This window comes from Gambusia affinis, linkage group LG06, assembly GCF_019740435.1.
Source record: "Gambusia affinis linkage group LG06, SWU_Gaff_1.0, whole genome shotgun sequence".
NCBI classification, from domain to species: Eukaryota; Metazoa; Chordata; class Actinopteri; order Cyprinodontiformes; family Poeciliidae; genus Gambusia; species Gambusia affinis.
Genome location: NC_057873.1, coordinates 30,237,701 through 30,263,012, shown reverse-complemented (window position 1 = coordinate 30,263,012; position 25,312 = coordinate 30,237,701). Strand labels below are relative to the sequence as shown.

General features: G+C 38.7%; 1 protein-coding gene across 6 annotated transcripts in view; it reads right to left on the bottom strand.

The window, feature by feature from the left end:
• The window catches only part of bcas3 (BCAS3 microtubule associated cell migration factor), a 305,494-nt gene that overhangs the window by 133,743 nt on the left and 146,439 nt on the right, over nt 1-25,312 (bottom strand). The window contains exon 23 of one of the 6 annotated variants that reach the window (XR_006370795.1): nt 5,552-5,804. The exons of the other annotated variants lie outside the window; for them this stretch is intronic. The gene's annotated coding sequence lies outside the window, so the exon portion shown is untranslated. The remainder of the gene's footprint in view (nt 1-5,551; nt 5,805-25,312) is intronic. 6 annotated transcript variants of the gene reach the window in all.

The following is a 25,312-nucleotide window of genomic DNA, read 5'->3' as shown; positions in this document are numbered from 1 at the left end:
CTCTGGAATCACATGGTAATACTTCATTATGGCAGCACTGTAATTTGGTGGGGGGGAATGAGCACTTCAAACGAACACCAACCCACACATAAACACACTCAGACGGGGTTACTGTACGTCTGTGGAACCTGCAGTTCTGTGGGGACCACTAGCAGTTTTTTTTTTTTTCTATTTCTTTTTGTGTTCCCAGAACCGTTCAAAATACACTCGGACAGTAATCAGAGGCACGGGGAAAGGTTATAATCGTTGGGGCTGATTACAAAGGGGAGTGTAATGGTTTAAATTGGGATACAGCACACAGCAAAATGGCTGAATGCTTCAAGTTCTAAAGCCTCCTGGTAAGCCTAGAGTTTCACCCTGCAATAGACAATGTTACACCTGGTAAGTCTTTGCCAGTTGGGTGGTCTTTGCTGTAGAGACGGTTTGGATATTCCAGTTTAAATGTTTACACCCTGTAGTGTAAATCACATTTTCTGAACTGTAAATAAGATGCTTGCTCACTTACTGGCTGTAAAATGTAAACAACTACCACTTATACAATTATACTGCAAAATGAGTGTGTATAGATGTGTTGTCTGTGTAACAAGAAGGGTTTTAAGTAATGTGGCAGTTCATTTCCCAATGAGCCAACTGCATACAGAAACACTGGTAGTTATTAACATTTGCTTTATAAATATTATAGCTTTTTTGGGTATCTCAAGAATTTGAGAAAAGTGTTAGAAGTGATAAATACACTAAAACATTTGACCATTTAGCTTTTTGTGGAGAGAGAACAGCTTATTTCTTTAGATGAATATTAGGACAGATCAAACCTACAGCCTGGAACAAATGATAACTTTACTCTATCAATACAGATGGATCAATATTATGATTAGATTAGCAGATCGTTTGCTATAAAGGATGTGCATATGTGTCTGAAGTCATTGTCTTAGTGTTAGCAATTACTTTAAAGCACTATGGATTAAAACTGTGTCACATGTGAGCAAATTCCTGTTGAAAACATTAAACTTCAAAGTATAGCAGCTCAGTTTTGGGCAAAAGATATAAACCTATACTTAAATGGATATTTACATATGATTTTTCAAAATGATTAGTTATTTGAGGAAGGCAGTGTATTTGTTAGCATCCTTGAATAACAGTGTATATTTCCCTGTATGTCTTCTGAGTAAGTAACTATTTATTCAAGTGCAAAATATTATATAAAAAATAAACACAAATACATCAGCGGTTCTGTGGCCAGAACTGCAGATGAAGTCTACTGGAATTCTAATTTAATTCAATTAGAAGTTGTGTCCAAACTTTTGGTCTGTACTGCATGTCCAATATGTTTGTAAACTAGTAGTAAATCACAAAAACATGACAATATTAAAGCAATTATGAAAAATTTTTATTTTCAATGCTATAACTGGCTCAAATTTTAGTATAGCTTCTGCAGGATCATAGAAATGTATTTAAATTCAACCCAAATACATTCCATTCATTAGTCACTGTCTACAATAATTAATAATTCACTCAGGATTTTAGATGGCAGGACACATTTGTTGTGTTACTGAATGAAGCAGCGAGGAGGATGTCCTGTGTTTTTTATCTTTATTCCAAGGAAAGTTAAATGTTTTTAACCCACTGCTGTTGTCTCAGTAGGTTGTGGTCGTTTCAACTTGTGAAACATTTTGGAATGACCATCAGTTCATACCCAAGTTCATGCTGCTGCTTCTTTCCTCTCCTCTTTCTACCAACTTCAACATCAAAAATACAGTTATCTGGATCATAAAGTAATTGAAGGTGAAAGTATAATTTTCAATAAACATGTCTTCATGTTGTTCATGGTATCTCAGTCAGAGGAATGACCAAAGAGAATTGTGCTGTTATGAGTACCTCTGGTCAATGAGGTAAAGACCCACAGACAAGAGGAGCTGCAACAGAGCCAAACCTGCAGCATGAACAAGGGTGGACAGCAGAGAAACTGCAGTATTTTTCTCCTTGATGAATCCCCAATCTGATTGGTTCACATATCTTGATTTGATCAAAGAAGAAAAGGTGAGTGACACCATGACTCCTGTGCGCTGTGAGCATCATTGATTACTCATAACTCTGCCCAACTGAACTGAATGAAGAGTGGGCTAAAATCTCCCTCCAAGAGCTACTTTTCCCATCAATCCAGACACAATTAGGTTATGATTTGTAGATTTTGTTGTTTTACAAATTAAATTTCCCCAAATTGCCATGAGCTGGTAAGGACACCCTCAGGTTGTAAAACACTATATGGTCAATCATGACTATTCAAGCTGCTCTGCTCAAACAAATCTATTCACTGCTAAATCAGGTTCCCTACAGATGTTGAGAAACACCTGCAAATGATTTCTCTGTGATTTTAGAGAGAAGCAATTAGGAATAACAAAGGACATGTACAAAAAAATGAACTGTAATAAGGGAAAGTTGTATGCCAAAAAAAATGTTCAAACTCCAGGATCGAAATGAAGTCTGGAATTAAAAATGAACTTCATTGTGCATATGAACCTTTCAGTGTATATCCATTCCATCAGTTTTTATTTATTCATCTTAACCAAGAGAACACAAATAATCCTCATTCATCTATATATCTAGTACTAATCACACACACACACACACACACACACACACACACACACACCTGTTTTGAACAGTTAAACTCAGAGGCTTACATAATCTGAAGCTGTACTTCAGCACACACACACACGCACACACACAAGTGTGTGTTCTGTAGCTGGATGCATGCAGTCACATTATTCAAATCAAAGCAAAACAAAATTCCAAAGTTCAGCTCAAAGATGTAAACACCATGTACACCTTCAGTGTTTACTAATCAAACAAACACAAGACCATACAACTAAACAACCAGTCAATATTTACTAGTATAATTCATTTTATACATACACACAATATGGCAACTATACACAGTTAACCAGTGAGTACATAGGGATACAGTAATGGTCAACAGAGCCATCAGTGGCTGAGGGTCAGTACATGGGCAGAACATCACCGTATGCTAACCTGTGCAGCTGGGATTGAACCTGAGAGCTGGCTCAGACAGTGGGACTGAAATATTTCACTGAATTACAAAACCAAACATTTAGGAAATTGTGTGCTGTGTTTCCAACAATGTCCTGCCTCTGCACAAAAAAAGCAGGAGAAAAATACCTCGCTTTTGTTAAGACTAATTTAAAGCAAATGAGTCATTACATTTGTTTTTTTAAATTATAGTCTCAAAACAATCAAGTTCATGTTTTAAAGTCAAAATGAGTCTAAAAGTTACAGTAGGTTAAGACTCTATCACACTTATTTTGTTACTTGATGCCTCAACTGTCTCCTGAAATATTTTGCAGTTGGTATATTTTTCAAAAAGAAAATTCTGTTGACACTGTAGATGCACCAAATGGATTCTATATTGCAAAACTATGATGGAAATCATGTTAATTTATTTTGAAAGGATTTCTCTTGAAAGGATACAAATATCTACAAACTATGTTTTAGTTTCTGCATAAATTAACAATCTATCCTGATGGTAATTCCCGATTCTAAAATCTACATATTTTCTTCAGAAACATCCCACAGTTCCAGAGGACTGAATCTCTTTACATTCTATCACAATAAAACCTCCTGCTATTGGACAGGAGGGTTTAGAAATAGACGCATTTTCCGGACTATAGAGTGCACCATACTATAAGCCGCACCTACAATTTATTTATTTTTTTAAATACTGGAAATGTACATATATAAGCTGCACCAGGCTGTAAGCTGCTGGTATCTCCACCGCTCTCGGTTTTCGACAGCAGAGGGCAGCGTTCTAATAAATCTAATAATAAAGCCCTCCATCTGCAATGCCGAACCTTGGTTTCGTTCACGCTGAACTTGCGTGCAGCAGCTCTATTTCCTTCCTCTACTAACAGATCGATAGCCCTCAACTTAAAAGCTGCATCATATGAGTTTGAAGAAATTTCGCCGTTGTGCCTACTGCTAGCATGTGCTTGTTCTAAATGAAAATTAGCACTTTCTTCTTTGAATTACAATTTTGACTTCCAGTGATTCACTTCCTGCTCAAGAGCACTCTGGCAGCTGAAGAAAAATCCACAGAAAAGCCGCACCGGGCTATAAGCTGCATGGTTCAAAACGTAGGAAAAAAGTAGCGGCTTATAGTCCGAAAAATACGGTAACCCTAAATTAGAAATGCATCATATACATTTTGCTTAGCTCTGTGACAAAACACCAAAATGTAAAAGTGCACAATGTCAAGTTTAAATGGTTTCAACGAGTTAATTCTAACATAAATCACAGTTGCATACAACATTAAAACTTTTAGGGAAAAGCTCTGATTTGGTGCTTGATGTTGAATTGTAAAATCATCCATTAATTTAGTCCATTGTTTATTTTATGACATGTAAGCAGTCTGTGTTGCACAGCCCTGCAGTGAAACAGCATGATTACAGAGTTGATATTTAAATTTCATTTAGCATCTTGTATTAGTGATTGGTACAGTTAGCATGCCTGTTGGGGTTGGATTTACCAACTGTAAACATCAGCGGTATTTATTCTTAGTTAGGCCTCTAGTTGTAAGATTTCCAAACAACTGTCAGCATTTTGGCTCCTAAAAGATCCATGATGGATAGAAAGAAACTTTTCAAAGGGATAAAAGACTGTAACTGTGCTGTAAGACGTTCAGCTTCCTGTTAGTTACTGAAGTCCAACCTCCTGGTTTAAAGTAGCACCACTGAAAATGGAGTTTCCTTCCTTTTGTGATTCTCCTAAAGTAATTTTAAAGACCAAAGACTGCTATTGTGTCAGTCTGTTACAGCTCAGACATGATGTATTAGTGATAAAAAACCAAAACAAAATAAGCAAACAAAAAAACCTAATTGATCAGAATGTTAAGGTTCTGTCTGGCTAATCACAGCTCAGGGATAAAATCAGTCACTAGAGTTCCATGTGCATCTCTAGTTAGCACCATTGTTTTACTTTGCTTTTTAAAAAAAAAAAAAAAAAAAAACTTACATAATAATGTGCAATAAGAAATCAGAGTGAAAGTACATGGCCTGTTCATAAACTCTAACTTAAATTTAATATCTTACTTCTTTTTCAAGTGAGGTTTTGTAAAAGTTTGACGACCACAAATCAAATATATTAGGAAATCAAACTGCCTCCACCTTTATTTACAAGTGTTTTCCTCCATCCTGTGCTCATTCATTCCATCTCATCCTGAGCTGGAATTGGGATGCATGCTTTATTCTCTGCCTACAGGGCAAATGTTTGTTCAAAGCAAAAAAAAAACTGTGCTGCAACACAAGGGACAGCTGAGCCCAGTGTCTTCTGTTAAAGGCTGATGGAGTTTCTCAGGAAGAGGCCAGTTTGGTTTAAAGAACCTGAAATGTTCCTCTTGTTAAAATAAAGCAGAAATTAAAGTAGTTCGTTTACTTCCAGATGAAAGAAAAAGATTGTTTTTTTCCACTTTTGTTTTAAGAAAAGACAAGCTTTTTTTTTTTTATTTTTTTTTTTAAAGTACTAATCTTTAGCGCCATACCTGCAGAAAGAAAATCAGACAGACAGAGACAGATAAGTCGTAAGCTGGTGATGTTCTTCTCCTCCTCCTCCAACCGCCTGGCCTCTTCTCACACACACTAATGAGAAAACAATGACTGGGCAGTGAGGGAGACAGGGTGGATGGAAGGAAATGCATAGGTAATGATGCATGCTTGGAAGATGTATAAACATAAGCATAAAAATTAACTGAAATGGTTTTGGTAGAGCAGGGAGCTTCTTTTTTTAGGAATAACCTGCAGGAGACAAACAAGAGATAAAAACAAAAAATGTTGGGTTTCAGTCTCTATTGGTAGTACAGAGGTGTGCGTAGTTTAGTAATGATTTTGCCCCCCACATGCATATTTGGTGAAAGAAGGTGAATGAGTAATCCCTGGTTCACATGGCAAGATTTTAAAATTGTGAGAGCACACAAGATGAAAAAGTTAGGCTTTGTTGTTCGGTGTGTGGTGTCAACACAGACAACAAAAACTCTAAATTCCACACATGAATCAATTTCATTCAAATCTCCAAAAATCTTTAGACCGAAAAAGAAGTCAGAGTAAACCCATTGTGGACTGTGATTGTGGAGTATGTTTAACAGAGAAAAACAATCTTTCCTGACTTCAGATCTGAGCGGACCACATCACTCTTAGCACACCACACACAACAAAAATATCTCTTCAGATTATGTTAGGAACCATCCCAAAAAGGGGGCTACAGGGGGGCAGAGGTAAAGCACAACCCATGTGTGGAGATCTTATTCCTGGACGCGGCCGTCACAGGTTCGAGTCCCGGCCTGGTGTCTTCCCCCTCTGTCCTGTCTGATCACTCTCAAATAAAGGCCACCAGAGCCAATAAAATCTTAAAAAAGAACCATCCCAATATCATGGCTGCCTTGAAGATTGTCAAAAATGAAAATCGGGATAAAATTCTACATGAAAATCTTGCCGTGTGAACAAGGCATACGGGGGAATGCACAATCCGCCTTCATTAACTGCCAGATGAAAGCTGAGCAGATGAAGAGAGATGGTTAGAAAAAAAAAAAAACATCCAGCACTTCCAGAGCAGGCTGGAGTCTAACAGAATAAAAGAGTACTTTTCCCTTTAAATTAAAGTTTTATATTTCAGCACACTGGAATTATTTTAACTCTATAAGCACTTTAAACTGGATAATAACTGTGCAGCGTATTAAATTGTGTTATTATTTAACACAAAACACACTTCATGTGCTGCTCATCAAGCACATCTGTTTCATCACATCGTTTTTGCATATTTTCACACCGGTGTTACTGCCTATGGAGCTAGGGGGAGTCAACCAACACTCTCCAGATGTTAATTCCTTTAAAATTACAAATAAAAGTACATTTAAAGCAACTTCCTGAATTTAGTCCAGTGTCAAACTGGATAGTGATCTGAGAAACTACTAAAGCTGCTACAGGCCTCCAGTAAGTCAGATCGTTTATTTTATGTCATCAAAGGAGAAATAAGATTTATACACAGGTGAATGAGGGACAACTTCATATTATCTGGCCCTTCCTATGGTATCTGATAAAAGCAGTTGTAGGTGTCAGCGCTTCAGAAACCAAAGGTTTTAAAATATCTACAATATCTGTTTCTGACGCTGCAGAAGCAGCACTTTTTGGATAGAGGACATTTTTATGTACATTGACTTTCCAATCATGACCCGGGCAAGAATGTGCATCAAAGTCTGGTCTGAGATTATGCATCAAGGTGAGTGAAAAACATTCCAACTGTGAACGAGTTCTGGCAGAATTGCCGGCAGTTGAAAGGCAGCAATGCTGACTGGGAAAATCCAGCCTGCTCATTTAGTCTGATGGAACTGTAAAGCAGCTAACACACGCAGGGGCAATTGCGCCTGTATATGTGTGTCACTATGTGAGCTTCATTAGTGTACATCTTGGCTTTGTGTGTGAGCGTAATGGGTACCGTGTGCTTGCCGAGGTCTTGTTTGCCCATCTTAAGTCAATTAAAAGGAAATAAGGCTGCTATGACCGGCCCGTGAACCAGCTCCCTCAGCTGAGAGCATGTCTGCACAAAACACATGGAGGCTGATAATGCTCCACAACTGGCAATCGACCCTGTGCCCTGCTGTGTGAGAAACAATGGCTCTGAGGCTCTTGGAGTAAATGTGTATGTGTGTGTTAAGTACGGTGTGTCTGACAAAAAGGATCAGAAGGAAACAGTTGAAAACAACATCAGACGAAAAAGCAAGACACACACATGCAGTCGTTCTGTTCATCTCAGAGGAGAGCCAACAAACACATTTTTGGATCCAGAGAAGCTAAAAGCCACACAAAACACAGTTCACCTTGTTAAAATGTTGCAAGGCGTAGCCAATCAGCTTCAAAAAGACAACAGAGAAAAATACTGCAATGAAGAATGTTCTCATCATCATTGCTTTAATTTTACCTCCACTAATCCAGGAAATCCAGGCTTTAAAGCTGCAGTACGTAACTTTTATGAGAAGTATCTTTTTTAGATATGAGCTAAAACTGTCACCATGCCGTGACATTATGTGGAAAAAAAATAATAAAATCAAGCTCTGCCTTCTCTCATCTTACTTCCATCTGCGGAAATACACCAGTCATTCAGAAACAACCAATCAGAGCCAGGAGGAAGGTCAGAGAGCTGTCAATCACTCCTGTGTACGCACTGCTCAGTGTGCTCATGACAGAGAAACAATTATCCGGTGCAGGAAAACCGTGTCTCTGCAATCATCAGTGGCTATGCTAGCTAGTCTGAGCATTGATGGCAGACTCCTCTGGGAAAGGAGCTGCAGCACAGCAGTAAGAGAGAGGGAGTGACGGCCATGTCTGACAGGAGGCATGGTACGAGTGAGATCATCTTAGACCAACTGTGCTCAAAACTTTGTTAATTGATGTCACCTTAGCAAGGTTTCAAGGAATGAAAGGACTGGCTCCAGTCTGGTCCATAAAGCCCATTAAACCTTGATGATACAACCACTGTAGTTTAGCAAATACAGAACTCTGCAAATATTCCCCTGATTTGAATATAATAGTGTAGATAACCTTGTCCTTCTAGTAATCCAACATGGACCTAATAAAATAAAGCAACTGGGGATCAATTTTGAATGTGTCAACTTGTTCACTATCTACAGAGTTACTGCCTGTTTGCCCTGTAAAAATAACAACTTTCCATTTGTTTTTGAAAGATATATGTCTTTTCTCTTAACGGACCATCAGAACCGGAACTTCCATCAACATTACTGTGTGTCTGCTTCCAGTAAACATTTCATTCTCTATCCTACTCAAAGTTTATTTTAATTATTTGTAAAGCTGTGTACAATTTCACTTTGTGACAATAAAAAAGAAAATTAAAATGTGGTTAAAGCATTTTAATTTAGGGCTCCTATGTCCTGATTTTAATTAAACTAGCTCGTAATAGTGAGGTTATGGCAGAAAGCAAAAAAAAAAACAAACCAAAACGAAAATCCCATCACATTCCGTTATTGACAAAAACAAATGACCAACTTAACCAACTTATAAGGAATGAGCAGAATTAAATCTAACTTGGCACACATGAAGGCCGACAACAAGGAAATGATTTGATTTGGGAGGAGCCTGAAAGTCTAGATTGGCTCTCAAGTGCAAAAGTAGTTGTTTGAAAAGTAGAGCATCAGTATAAAGGCAGAGTAAATGTCCCATAGATCCATCATTAACAGAATCCAGCAGAGTTTAATAGATGTTGTGCTTTGGGTTTGATTTAGGCTCATCAAGTTTTACGGGGATCATAGATGTCACACTGACCCAACACAGGAGCCAGTTGGTAGGTGAAAGCACTAACACATGTTCCATCAACAGTTCAGTGCTGCTCCTGCTGTAAAATCACAGACATCGCTATGATTGGTCTGCACTGGACTAAACCTCTTAACCTGTTTTGTGTTTCCAGTGACAGCGTGATCTCACATCTTCAAGTCACTCCTTTTCTCCAGGGAAACTAGACTTTTTTGAGTTCCATATTTTATCCAAAATCCAAGAAGGGGACTATGGGCACTAATCGCTTTAAAAGTTAATCATCTTCACCAAAAAACTAACTCTTAAAATGTACAGGTAACCAGGGAAGAGACCTTCAGTTCTGAACACAGTGAGCTCTCTTTCTGGTCTTTCACAACCTCCATGCAGTTTTGTAGACGTTGTAAAGGAGCTACATTCTGTATTGAAGCTTTTTACAATAATCTATCTCCTAGAAGCAGATGTTAAAGTCTCTGTGTTGGGTGAGACTCACACTCCAACAGTGTTTCTTTGGTGACAGAATGTCTTCTTGATAAGGCATCATAGACATTTCATTCCTAGATGGTCAGTAATTTTTTTTAACATGAAAAAAAAATGAAATAAATAAAAGTAAAACAGAACAATGGTGTTATGGAAAAATACCATAAAACCACTGAATAATGAAGTAGAAAACACCATTTAAACACATGTCTCACATCAAAAAATGTCTTCACAGTATGTAAAGACGTCTTTATACTGATCTTCTTGATTTCCTTATGTTTAGGCCCAGGTGTAAGAAGTGTGTTTTAAACTGTCAGCAGACAAGATAAGATTAGCACAGTCTGCTAGCACCTTCATTCTATTTCTGAAAACAGAGAAAATGGGGATTCTTCGGTTTGTACAACGTGCGTAGTGAACTGGATGAATTATGATTTGCCTTCTATGAACAGATAATTAAATTCTGCAGTTACTTTGTTCACATAACAGTTCATCCAGGATTTCAAGACTTTTTTGTGACCTTTCGCAATCAAAGTCACTGATTGTGTAGCGTAAAGTATTTTTGCAATATTTTTTTTCTTCATTAAACCCATTCCAAAATGCACCTACAGCAGAAAAATATAGTCAATGAACCCACTTGTGTGTGATCAAATGTCTGAGAGTTTAGACGTGGATCTGGATGAGGAGTCGCTCTGCTGCCACACAGGGGACTAGAATTACAAAAGCCACAAAAGCCAAAATTTTGAAATTAGAAAACATCTCTCTAACTGAAGTCATTAGCAGTCGGCATGATTATCAACGATAGGCAGTGGGAATGCCTATTGCTGCAGAAGTAAAGCTATACTTCTGCAGCTGTGGCTCAGCTGCACCTCCCACCCATAATTTTCCAGCGCAGTGTCAGCTCACGGCTAGTGAGACGCATTGAGTCCAGGTCAGAGATGGTTCTCTGGTGGGATTTTCTTTCAACTGATTGATTATACTCTGTGCATGAAGTTGAAAATGTCTGCGAGTCAGCACCAAGAGGCCAGCTGTGTGAATTACAATCTGTTAAAATCCGTAAACATCCTTTACTCCAGTGTCTTCCAGCAGCCCAAACACATGCTTGTTATGTTAACTGGTTGTCCTTCATGAAGGTCTGAAGGTGTAGCAGTGAACACCTGGCTAAGGCTCTGTACTGACTAACACTGACTGGCTAAATGGTTAAATGAGGTGACATGATTTAAAGTCTCCAACTGTCCTTCCTGCTGTTGAGTTACTGCATCATGCACCAGAAAAGCATAACTACATATAACAGAGGTCACTGCCAACCATCAACAACAAACAATGAGGGGAATGAGTTGAAAGCAGAAGTGTCAGTCATTAAACAGTCGACTTCAATACTATCTGATTATATTTTAACCATGTCTCAAATTAGCTTATTAAGAGTAATGTCTAAAACCATTTCAAAAAGGATTGTTTTTTAATCTATGAATTTGTCATTCATCTTGATGCCTACATGACCAAAGTCAGAAACCTAGAGATGATTTACATGTGAAACAGAAAATTCCTCCCACAGTTTGTAAAATGATGCATCTGGGCTCTGGGCAGGGAGGAAGCAGAGGAAAAGGAAAAGAGAATACTCAAGACTTCACTTGATGAGTTGCATATGCAGCGTTGGCACGTCACTATCCCAGCAGACATGTGCACAAGCTCCTGTCTGTTCAGTTCGCTATCCTGCGTTACCGCAATGCGCAGCACCCCAGGACATGGCCATATGCCACTGGCCTGGCCCGCTGATCAACACCGCTGCTGCCTCGCATGACAGCTCGCAGCACCCACAGACACGCATATTCACACACAAAACTTCTGACAGATGGGTGAAAAGGTGGGCCACGTCATGTGTGAAGCGAACAGAGATCGGGGGGCTGGGAGGGTGTTAGCAGATCTGGTGAAACAGACTGCAAGGAATGCAACACAAAAGGTGCACATGGTCCTGTTGACAAATACAAGCAAAAATATTAACATAAACCATGAAGGGCATAAGCAGAAAACCAATTCAGCCAACCAGTTTAACCAGTAGAAGTGCAGTGACCTCAGGTCATGGCCTCCATTATCCCTGGCATGATAATCCATGGTTACCACATGACAGCTACCATGTTGGCTCTACAGTCTTCAGTGGTTTTAAAACGTCAGAGAAAACTGTGAAGAATGGTTTTCTCTCATTTGTTCGTTTTGATTCAATCCAGATCAGTTTGGATCCAGAGTTTACATGTAGTTCTGAAAGAAAAGCAACTTTACTGTGTTAATGGACTTAAAGACCACGCATACGGTGAATCACTGAGAACACATGTCAGCTCAGCTGCAGCTAAAAACACACACAACCCAATCTTATTCAAATCCTCTTTGTCAGCACAGAGATTATAGATGAGAGATTATTTGTCAGCTTTTGCTCATCATTTTCTGAAGCAATGTGAACAGAATGAATTGAAAACAAAGAATGACTTGGCTTAGATTATGACTTAAAAGGATATATATGTATATATACATATATATATATATACATATTGTGAACATACTAATAACCATCAACTGACTATTAAATAATTTCTCTGTTTTGTTTTTGTAAAAAAAAATGAAACAACAAAGTTTAAAATCCTTTAAATCCTGTTATAAAAATAACAGGAAGAGTTTTTAAAAGTGTCGTTCAACAAGAAGATGGTTCGATTTTATTCTTTAATTATTTCACATCCACAATCCTTAATAGCACTAGTTTGGTGCTAAACATTTCATCAGTGATTCTGATACAAATTACAGCATGAAGCTGCGTATCTCCAGAAAGGCTTTTTAAATAACCTTCACCTGGTCAATCACAGCTCATACAGAGTGGAAACATTTACTAACAGTTCTTTGGAATAAAAGCAACACATTTCCATTATATTCTGTCAATTTTTTGTAATTTAAACAAAACAGTAACGTATAAAAACAAAGTAGAAGAAAGACTTTGTAATGTGTTATGATACTTTTGGAGAAATGATACAATTTCATTGCAATTAAAACAAGTTGTTTTTTTTTCATTTTACATTTATATCAGAATTGTAATATATAATCCCTTAAATAAATAAAATACATAAATACACTTGAACATTCCCATCCAACCAAATTAGTTTGAGACTAAAAGCCTGAAATAAATTTCATTTTTATAAACATGAGATGTCTTTTCTTTTATTAATGAGAGATGTGTAGTTAAATTAGAATCTGTACATATCAGCAACCTTTTCAATTCAAGTCACTTTCATGGATATTGTTCCAAAATAAAATTTGTCTCAAGCAATAAAAATATATAGATATTTTAACAAATTGAGTTATCTGACTCTTAGAAAAAAAAATAACTCGCTCTTCTATTGTAGAAATTCTGTGCAGATATTGCATCAAAAGAAAGAGAAGTGCTGCTAAAAGCTATAATCAACTTTATTTATTTCCTTCAGATTTAAAAAAATAAATAAATCTAATTTGTTTTTGTAAGAACGATGGTGAAAGGGCCAGAGAGCCACATGCAGCGTCCTGCAGACTCCTGCTGTCTACGGTTGGAATGTTGCATCGACATGATTCTGTATTTCAGTTTTTTAAATACAAAATTGTAAAGTATCTGGACATTTATTTTGAATTGATTCCTTATAAATGAGCTGAATTAAAAGGCTTAGCAGGTACCAACGTCCACACTCTACTCTAATGCAAACTAAAGGAACATATCAGTTATGTTTTTCATAGGATTTAATACAGCTGAAGGATCGACAAGAGACTGAAGAGGACATAAATGCAGAGAGGTGGAAGACGAGTGTGGGAGGGTTAAGAGTGAAAGTGTTGTTGGGAGTGATGGGAATAATCCTCTGTCTCTGCAGCAGAGATAAAGACAAACTGAGGTTTTAGCTCCACGCAGGAGATTGACCTCATTATGGGCAACAAGCTCACAAACCACCACACGCAAACGCACATGCATTCACACACCCACACACACACGCAAGTGCACGGCTACATGTAGAAGAGAGGTAACATCCAGGCAGCTTTTGAGCTGTTGTCTTCCTGAGAGCGCCTGGGTCTCTCTGCTGGTGTAACGGAGCGAGAACGCGCCCGGCCTGATCAGAGGTAGAGAAACGCTCCGGTGCCGCCCTCCACTCCCACACTCATCAAGAATGTGTGTTTGATCTCTCAGCCACATCACACATGTGCCCTCCAATCAACCGCTGCTGCCTCCAAGGCCCCTCTTGGCCTGGCTGTGTACACATACACACACACCCCCACACACACATCGCAGAGGAGAGTGTCCCACACAGAACCCATTATGACTTTTCATTAAATTTGGGGATAGACCATGTGTAAGGCCATGGCTAGAGCAACTTTATTCAAGTGTGTGTGAACATGTGTGTGCGTGGGCATGCGTGTGTGTGTGTGTGTGTGTGTAGACTCGTGAGAAGGAAAAGAAAGCAACAATGCGGCTGCAAAGCTTTCTAACCTCTGTAATACAGATTGTAACTGCAGCCCAGGGAGGTTAAAGTCTAAAAGGCTCCATAACACTTCATAACTCTGACTTAAATGAAACAACTACAGCTCTATAGCCATTAGTGAGACACACACACATACAGGCAAATGCACTCGTTGTGTCTTTAGAAGTTGGCGTGGCAACCAAGGTCATTAGGTTTATGTTCTCTGGCACAGAAGCGAGTCTCCGCACAAGCGACACTCGGCGTCTTCAGTAGAAACCCGTTTGATTGAAAGACGGGATGAGACCGGTGAAATTTTACGTGGGTTCACTTCGCTCCAGCGATAACAATAATATGATATATTGTGGTGGCCAGGAGGCTCAGCTTTGTTACCACATTTGTCACAGAAAATCATTTCAAATCGAATAATGAGAGCCATGACTCTGCTTAGACTTCAGCAGTGCCTCCAGGTAAAAAAACAAGTGTTGGCATTTACTGCCTTTGTTTTAACTACAGGGAATGTGTGTATTCAGTTTTATTGACAGTAACAGGGCAGAGAGTATTGCATGCTGTAAGAATTCCAGTTAAGGGGTTTGATCATCAGAGTCTCAGATACAGGAAATGTTAAGAAAATGACACAGTGCTGTAAGAGTAAGCAGGAGCAGAAGACACATACATGGTATTCTGAACGTTCTGTCTGTTTTTGAGCTCAATAAGAAAACCTTCACATTCCATTTCCACTTGGGTTTAAAGCTGTGTTAAAAATCAAAGTTTGGTCAAATTGAAGTTCTCCACCACAGTTCCTCAAGTTAAATTAGCTCAAGTTCAACAAGATTGTCTTTTGCACAATAAGATTTCAAGGGAAGTAATTACGTATGTGTTTACTGTAACATCAGTTAAAAGGCACTCTCCCCCTCCACCTGTTGTCAGACTTTTAGGTCTAATCTGGTTGCATTCCTGACAGGAATGGACTGAAGTTGCAGAGTTTCAGATGAGCCCTTCCTGTGAACTTGTGTTGCCCTGGCATGTAGCAGGGAGAGAAATGACCTGCTTCCTGTCCAACTCATGTGGTCTGAAAATGCCCAGTAAGTATTAATGAGCTAACTGTGGTTTTCTGATGCCAAACGTTGTGTGTGCTGTTTATTTGGTGTTGTTTCCTCTGAACTCATAAAACACTTCTTTGCTTGAGTTGGTTAAAGACAAGAAACTCAAAGAGATGTACAGAGACAAAGCATTCATTATTTAAAGTGGTGAAGAAGGGCTTGTTCTGCAATTACTAACATTAAAAGCACAGTTTACAATCAGAAAAAAAAACTAACTACATATAACAAGTTTCTAATTTATACATAAATATTCTCTGTGCTCCTGCCATCCTAACATTCATCTCACTTGAAAATATGCAACGTATACACACTCAATCCTGCTGTTCCCTGCAGTGTCTGACAAATGTCCTCATTGAGATTGGACGAGCGTTCCCAGCTTAGCAACCCCACAACAGATGTCCAATCATCCTAATATAACAGCAGGAGCAGAACAACACAACAGCTAAGGCCTCAGATTAAAACTAGCTGCCTCCCAAAGGATGAAACACAGCAGCAAGGCAGCAGACTAATACCCGCAAAATGAAGTAAGATTTATTCATGTGTCATAATGAATCCATTTCATCTATAACTGCTTTGCATTGTGGAGGAGTGCAAGTATGCAGTGTTCTTCCTCAGGGGTTAGGGGGCTAAAGGACGACAGTGGCAGGAAAATCACTGTAGACCAGATCATGGTGATGAGAGCATTCTGGGGACAGTAGACTAGCCAGCTCACGCTTTTCAAACATCTGGAATTAAGAACTTGGACTATAATTTACATTTAGCTGTTCCAATTGGAAAAATGGTATTAGAATAGACATAACAGGATAACAAGAAGGGATGGCCCTCCGAAAGACTAGGATACCATGTAGGGATGACATGATTAATTGGATGAATTGTAATTTTTTGAGCATGTAGACTCAAGAAGCTGAAAAAATGACACACTCAGAGGAGTAATTAACACAAAACTGTTTGAGATTCTGTAAAAGAAACCAGAGAAAACTCTTATCAACTCCATTTACTATGTAATTATTAATTAACTAATTGAACAAAAAAAAAAATCAACTGATCATTCCTACACTGTATTAATGCGAAGTTAAGCAGAAAAAGTTGAGCTTTTCAAATGTTGATTTTTAGCTGTTGATGCATCCTTTGCTACAAATGATCAGGACAACATATGAATGCTGCTATCCCATTTAAGGCCATAAAATGTTTATTTTACCAATTGAAAAGGTTTTTGGTTTTTTTTGCTCATTTGCATCTTTTAAAGTATTTCTAATGTTAAAATAAAGCTGAAGTGCTTAAATAAAGAAATCTGCACAGTGTGCCATTTTTATTAGGATCAGTCAGAATTACTCAAATGATTGTTAGTTTAAAAATGTAAGAGGAAAAACTATTTTGACAAAATAAATCTGTTGGTCTCATTTCTGTGAAAAACAACAAGTTGAAAATGTTTTATCCCCTTCTCAGTATTTAGAGGAAAAACCTTCATTGGCAATACATTCGTATTAGAAATGCCTGCTTGATTTGATATGTTTTCAGCTGTAATTTCCTGCCATCATCCTAATCTTTAGCTCCCTCTATAGATGCTCTGTCAGATTCAGGGACAATTCATAATGATAATATTATTTTAATCAAAATGAAAAGATCTCTTTATACCCTCTGACTAAATCTGTCAGAGGGTATAAATAGTATTGTTCTTATCTACACACAAATATTTGAGTGTTTATTAATTTTATTCATTAATTTTAATCATATATAGAGATAAAAGAAAACAATCAGTAGGATCATTAAGATCAGAACTTCGGTCACACATGTCCAAAGTTCTGATCCTGCCTGTAGATTAGAGGAAGAGCCTGGAAGCTCCGACAGTCAGAGAGAACAGAGGAGGAACGTCATGTGGAGGACACAGGTATGACATGATGGCATGCTATCTGGCGCTCACATACACACCGGCTCCAACGATCGACCACTGGGACATACGGTCACAAATTACATCCCTCAACTCTCTAACGAACCCAAAATGAAACCTCTGCAAAACATCGTCTAGTGCTGGGAATGTTGTCCAACGCGTCAACAAGGACTCCTCTGTTTCTGGTGACCTTCACTCGCTGTTTGACCGTAGAACGCTCTCACCACCACCCGCAGCAGCACCGCTCCACTCGTGATGCAGCTCCTCCAGACGAGCCAGCTCCCAGCAGAGTCAACCCACAGCCCCTGTGGGTCTGCATGTGGGCAACATTATGTCTAAACTGGAAAAGGGTCTAGTGTCCAGTGTCTGATCCTTAAGATTTTTGTCAAAAGTAAGATTTGGTAAATTAGCATACAGTAAATATATCCTTCTCCTTAATTATTAAATGGGGCAGTATTCTGTCTATTCCAGGCATATAATGCTATTTTATATCTGATAACCTTTAGTTATCAAATATGAATTAAAAATTTGACTTCATAATATAACGGCTTGAAACTGGACCTCAGGCTCTTTAAAAATCCATGCTCCTTCTGAAACTCTGCCTTCTGGAAGCCATCACATCCCTTTAACAAAATTTTTACCAGCGATTCACAGAGATTTAGCTTGTATAATGAGCTCACCAGTTCCACCAGGGCCTTGCTAATTGCTGCTGGCTGGTTTGAAGGAGCTGAAGGGGGGCGTTGCAGGGGAGAGCTGATCTGTGAGGCGGAGGCTGCAAGCTTGGAAACTGCAGCTGCATCTCAAAGGCGGTGCTAAGTTCACAACATGCATGAAAGAATCAAAGCAACAGCAAGTATGTTTATGATGACATTTAAACCTCAAAATAAAAAGATATATATATATATATATATATATATATATATATATATATATATATATATATATATATATATATATATATATATATATATATATATATATATATATATATATATATATATATATATATGTTTAATTCATGGTTATTTTTAAATAACTATACATACTGCATAGAACAACCACATGTTTTGTTTTGCTGTCTACAGGTGTAATTAAAAAAAGAAAGAGTCTCCAGCTTCAGGTTTTAAGACAGTTCAAACCAACAAGATCTGTCTGGTTTAGAAACACTTTCCAGCTGAGAGTTGCATCAACTACAGCACTAAATGACGGCTAACTAAAAACATCATCATCTCCTCCTCTGCCTCTTGTTTGCTCTCTGACCTTCAGGAGGGAAGCATGATCCCACCGTCTGGCACAGTTCGCCAAAGAAACAGGATTTATGAAGCGGATATTGAAGCTAGCAAATAGGCAGAGTTTGGAAAAAAAGGGAATAAAAGCCCCCCAGGGCAAAAGAGAAGGGTGGGTAGAGACACCAAAAGACAACAGTAAAATTGGACAGGAACATGGGAGGACTAACAGCTGAGTCTGACCTTGTGGTGAACTTCCATTGTCTCTGGAAGGCAGCAGATTCTATGATGAGAAAGACTCAAAGCCCCTACAAATAGGTAATGAGTGGTAATGAGAGACAATGAGTAAGAGGAGGGGCAGAGGGGAGGGCAAGAAGATGCAGATAATGTAAGCCAGACACAGACGTAGAAATTACAGAGATCAAGAGAGGAGAAGAGAGAGCGAGAGCAGCTGCAGCCGGCTCAAAGCGAAGCTGAGAAGGTGCTGGGATGCAGAGGGAGTTGGGTGACGAGAAACACTGTCCGTTTGTGGCCACTGATAATACTTTCCATTCTAGCCGGCTCTATGTGGGGGTGTGCTCTGCGCTTTGTGTGTGTGTGTGTTTTGTGTGTGTGTTCGCAGGCCCTATGTGAGCTGCTGATTCCCCTGATTGCAGGCTGGCGCCCTGCTGGCGAGCCCCCATGCACTGAAATTAAATCCACTCTGCTCCGTTATAAATTATAATGCTTTACAAACAACACCCCCACCGGGGAACCGGAGGGGCGGGGGGCAAGGATTCAGGGGAAGAGAAGATGGTGTTAGAAAAAAAAGGTTATAGGAGGAGGAAGGATGGACAGAGGGAGGACAGGGACTGAAGCTGAGGAGAGCTGATGGAAATGTAATCATTAATTAATATGAGGCAGTTAACCTAAAATATCTTAGAAAAACACACCAAAATGAAACAATAAAATAAAATGAAAAGACAATCATAATATTAATAAATATATCTCTACATTTAGTTTTTCAGATCTGATTTGTAAAATATATTTATTTTATGTTAAACCTGGAAAAGGAACATGTACATCACATCACCATGCATGATCAATGACCTACATTTTTCCCAATCAGTGAATGTACCATAGGAGGCACCATCAAGCTGCACTGACAACACTCTTCAGTGTAGAAGTTACTGTGTGAATAAGAGTCAAAATGAAAATGTTAATTCTGTAATTTTTCAGTCGTTAGGTCTCAGATCTATGAAATCAGTCATAATGTCTCTGGTTTGAACATCTTTGCTCTTTTCAACTTGTAGACCAGCAGTGTCCACAGTTAGGTCTAGGGGGCATTAAAAGTCCAGACCATGATTCCTCAGTGATGTAGATTTGGCCCAACGGAGGTAACAGGGAACACAGACACACTTTATTAGGAAACAAAAAAACATGAAGCGTTTTTTTTCTTTCGAGAGAAGCAGGTGCTTCCATTAATCAACTTCGCTTAAAAATGTCCTCATTTTCAAAGGATTGACTCAATTTCCAAATGTTGAAAAAAAATCTGTCAAATATTTCTAGAACATTCAAAACAATTGACAATTTGGGATGTATTTCTTTTTATAAACAAGACACATCTTGAGCAAGTAGAAATAATTTATTTTAAAATATTCTTTAATTAATTAATTAATTTTTTCACATTCTTATTTCCAGTACTTTCCACTTGACTAGTTTTGCCTGCATGGTAAAAGTTTTGAACATCACCGTTCAGACAAGTTCTCATTGTATAAATTATTATATCATTCTGAACATTTACACTCTATGGACAACAGTTTAGAACAGGGGTGGGCAACTCCACACCTGGAGGGCCGGTCTCCTGCAACTTTTGGATGTCTCTCTACTTCAACACACCTAAGTCAAATAATGAGGTCATTAGCAGGACTCTGGAGAACCTGACTGCACTTGGGAGGTGATTCAGCTGTTGGATTCAGGTGTGTTGGACCAGGGAGACATCTAAGAGTTGCAGGACACCGGCCCTGCAGGACCAGGAGTGCCCACCCCTGGTATAGACAATATATGCATTACACAGTTGCAACATGACTATTGGACTATTTGATCTTGGAACTGCAGAGACAAAAGGAGGACATACTAAAGACACAAAGGTAGAAGACAGCAAGTCTTCAAATTTCATTTCATGTCTTGGAACATGGAAAAGGCAGTTTTTGGAGCAGCAAACTCAAACAAAGTAGCTGATTTGTCATGCAGTGCTGAGGTGGTAGAACACCAGCCTGTCAGCTTTCAGGAGCAGACTGAGCTAACAGTTTTATGTGTAGCCTGAAATGCAAAATCAGCTCCAAGTCAGAGACAGCCCATCCTACCTGAGGAGAAGAAACAGAAAGCAGGAATGACAGCTCAGGTCAGGACCAGCAAATCTAAAAGCCAGCGCTATATGAAAATGGCATCAACCGTCACTGACCATGTGAGGAAACAGAAAGAAAGATAAACATGCACACAGATGTTTGACCACACATACATCTTTGATGACACTCACTCTGTTAGGCACTGAGACACCAAACTGAAAAGCCTCACCAGAGAATGCTAATAAATATTAGCCTGTGGACACTACAGGTGGATTTAATCCTGCTGACAGGCAGGGATGAAGAAATGATCAGATAGGAGCTGGTGATTGGTCACAGGAACATCTGACACTTCAGTCCGGGGGGGAGGAGGACTGGATGGGATGTTATGTTGAAGATCCAAGGCAATTTGACTAGAGGTAGAGTTTTACAGCACCAGAATACACAAACAGGACTAAATAAATAACCAAACACTAGGCCAATGCAGAAATACTCCACCTGGATGGTGAAGCTATATATGAGTCTGCCATCTGTCTGATCAGCTGGATGCTTCCCCTTTTCCAAACAATTACCATCCAATCAGGCTTGGGCAAACAAAGCATTACAGGTCAGTTAGGAAGTATTCTCCTCTGTAGGAATTTTCTGTCACTTTTCCTGAGGCACACAAACATCTGCCATCACCTGATAGGGCTAAGCACCGGCCTTCAGCCTCTTCCCAGCCTGGGTTAAATTGTTACCACCTTTCTCTAATCCCTACTCTGTCAATTAACTGTATTGCCAAGCACTTCAAAGTCTGTGACGGCCAAAGGGGTTAACCCCAACGCTCCTGGAGATTTGTTTTTGATTTAGCTGAGATCCCCAGACACTTTCATCTGTGGCCTCACTCTTTCTTCCGCTCTAAATCCTGTCGGGCCAGGCTAAGGTCATTTGAAACTAATTCTGGCAAATTCAGTGTGATATTTGAAGACTAATTTTTCAGCTTACACAAGGTTATTAATGCAAACACAGGCGTAACATGAAATCACAATTTAAAGATGGTGTCTATTTGTGTCACAATGCAAATATTATGGTTTGGTGGAAAAGAAAACAGTCTGTTCTCCATTCTGGCTATGAAGCTCACATATGTAACTAGGATGCTTTTTGTTGATCATTATCTTTTAGAGAAAACAATTTGCTAAATGAGTTCATAGAGCATCACATTTGGAATAGGAATGAAGAAGTTCAATATATTTGACTACATTTTATAGCTGTTTGATGCTGGCTGGTGTAAGGGTTGATACAGACTTGTCCAGATTTACTTTTCGACAAAACACCATTTGCTATGTAAGAAAAAAAAAAAAGCCAAACCACTCAACTGGGAATCAAGGGGAAAAGTTCTATTTCTAGAACAAAAATGAGTAATGGAGCAAATGAGTGAGATGTAAACTTCAAGAAGCCCTGTTCAATTCTTAGTTATTTACCCCAAAACAGTGATTAAGGGAATAATAACATTAAATTAAGAAAAAAAAACTAAATAAATGATTACTCTAGACAATATTTTAATTTAAAACTATAATTTCATTGGTTCTAAAAACAAATTCACACCTGATCCATAGCTAAGCCTACTGAATCGTGTAGCTGAGACAAGGACGTTTCTGTATGGCAAAAGCCTGATCTCCATGAAAAGCTGAGCATATTAACTCAACTAAAACATTGGACTCATAAATTTGACTCCATTGTAACAGTATAAGAATTCAAATGATTACACAAGTTTTGTTTAAAACATGTTTCTATCATGACCTGGAAGAAATGCATTACTGCTACCAATGAGTTGCTTGCAAAGCAGACTGAATAGATGGTTATAGAAGGGTGTAGTGTGGTATATACACATATGAATCATTGCCAGAACCAGAACCTTCAGTGGATGATGATAGCTTGTCATTGAGAAGCTCCCAGAATGTTCACAGACCTGAGTAACATACCAGGCTGTTTGGCTTTGCACACACTTTTGTTATTGGTTTCAGCCAAGAAGCTACAGGTTTGAAAGAAACATATGGCGACTTGACATCACAACCACAACATTTGAAGAAGACAAACACAACTACAAAAGAACACAGAATTCTCCACACTGTTGTACAGCCACAATTTTTCTCCACTATGCAGAAAGTCAGCAGGAGGACATGAAAATAATTAGACACCTTGAAGCCAACAAAGATTTCAAACCTTAATTCAGACACCAGAAAGATAACAATAAAAAGAACACACACAAGGACCACTTATATGATTGGAGGCAATCAGGGCGGGTTTCAGAACCTTTATTGCAATTACCATATACGGTACGGAGTAACTTTTTTTTGTGAAACATACAAATCTGGCAGTGACGGGTCTTGCCGTCCATCACACACTTTTGAGTTTGCTCCCTGCCCTCTTCTGCAAACTAAGAGGCCCAGATTTAAACTACAGCAAACTAAAAAGTGCAACTGAACAACAAGATTCCCACGTTTCAACTAGGAGACAGGAATTTGACAATGTTTTCCTCATGGAGGGGTTCACTTCAATAGTTGCACCAACCAGTATTCTGTGTACTTCTAACAACAGGTGATGTAATTGTTCCTGGGGTCAGAATGCTTCATCTCTTCTCAAACTTCCAGTTGCATGCCTGTGGGTCAATGTGAGATAGCAATGTTGGGCAATGCCAGCCTGTTCCAGACCAATCCATTCAGTCCAGCAGATTTTAACTGTGCATATTTCAGAGGTGATAGATAACCTAGTGTGTGCTTGTTAGGGGTAATAGTGTGTAAAGAGTTAGTCCTCCATGCATCCTGCCCCTCCTTTATTCCCCAACAGCTTTGCCTGCAGCACCTCAGCAGGAACTGGAGCAAATGTGTTTAGGAATCAAGACTGGAGAATGGCCTGAGGTATGTGCGTGTGTGTGTGTATGTGTGTGTGGAGTTGTGCTGCACTTTTGCAGTGTGCCAGCTCCTGCCAGCTGCCCCAGGATGTGGCCTGTCACTTCACATAGACACTGATGGGCCACACAAGTGTCAGGAAAGGTGAAGATCCGGAGAAGAGCATCTCAAACACACAAATACACACAGGTGAAGTAGGTGAGGGAAACCTGAGCAGTTTTGCCTAGAGTGCATGTGTGGTGGAGATCCACACACCCCTCCAGCACGATTCCAACCATTAAGACTTATTTTAGAGATGGAGATACTGACAAAGTTCTATTTGACAAATCAGAGGCAGCAGAAAGAGCAAGTAAAAGCTTCCTCTCGAGTCATCATCAATCTAACACTGGTTCTATTCCCTCTTATTACTCGTGGATTCTCAGCTACTGGCTATTGTCACAATATTGTCAGTGAAGTGGGAGAAAAATGGGAAACAACAGTAGACACAAGTGTTTCTGATCAATTCTGTCGTTATCAGGAGGAGGCACAGCCTGAACTGACCACATGGGAAGACCTCCACCTTTCTCTCATTACTGCAATCAACCTTTTGCATGCACATTTATCAGCTTCTAGAATCCAACACATAAAGCAGATACTGTTTTTCTGTATTATGAAAATTATTTTTATGTAGTTGTATTCATAGCTCAAAGACAGAATTACCACAGGAAGGCTCCCTCTGAACATTCTGTAAAACTGAACAAAACACACACAAAGAGTGTCCTGTTTCAATGTATTCTTTCATAATGTGAACTATCATGAAGCAGAAGAACTGACATCAAAGAGGTCATTTTGATAATAATAATAATAATAAAAAAAGAGTGCTAAGAAGTTCCATTGGTTGCCTCACAACCACTTCACAACTTTACCAATTCGTTTCAAATTTCTTACCCAACTCTGCCCTGTCCAACCACTTCACATTTTAGTTCAAGTTTATTCCAGTCATTTCTTTAGTATTTATTTGTCTGCAACATAATAACAATTTCAGCAAAAAACGATAAAAATGATCATTTCAGAACTACACCAGTCCAGATTAGTTCATTCAGAGTTGCAGTTGTCTCCACCTTTTTAAGGGAAGCTGTGTTTTATTCTAGAGACAAAACTTTTATTTTGATTTAGCATGTTAAAACAACTGTTATTTACAAATGCAATACAGCAACAATATACCAGAAAAGGACTAAAGATTTTGAGAACTAAAGGAGCGTTCCTTATTAATAGACTTTGTTGGTTGAAAAGAATTATATGTAAAGCTACAAAAAAAGCAACATGCAAACAGACGTTTAGGAAATATAAAATCTTCTTAAGTAAATATATCCATCAAGTTCAATCAAGTTTATTTGTGTTGTACATACCAGCAATAAGATATTTCAACACACGCACACACACACACACACACACACATATATATATATATATATATATATATATACACACACACACCTTGACATGACATGATAATCATCTACCAAGATAATATTTATAGTTGAGCATCAGTCACATGCATGCAGAAAGGCTCAAAACTATTCATACCCCTAGCAGAGCATCCTCCAGATTCATACATAGAATACAACAAGTACTGTATGATATTGT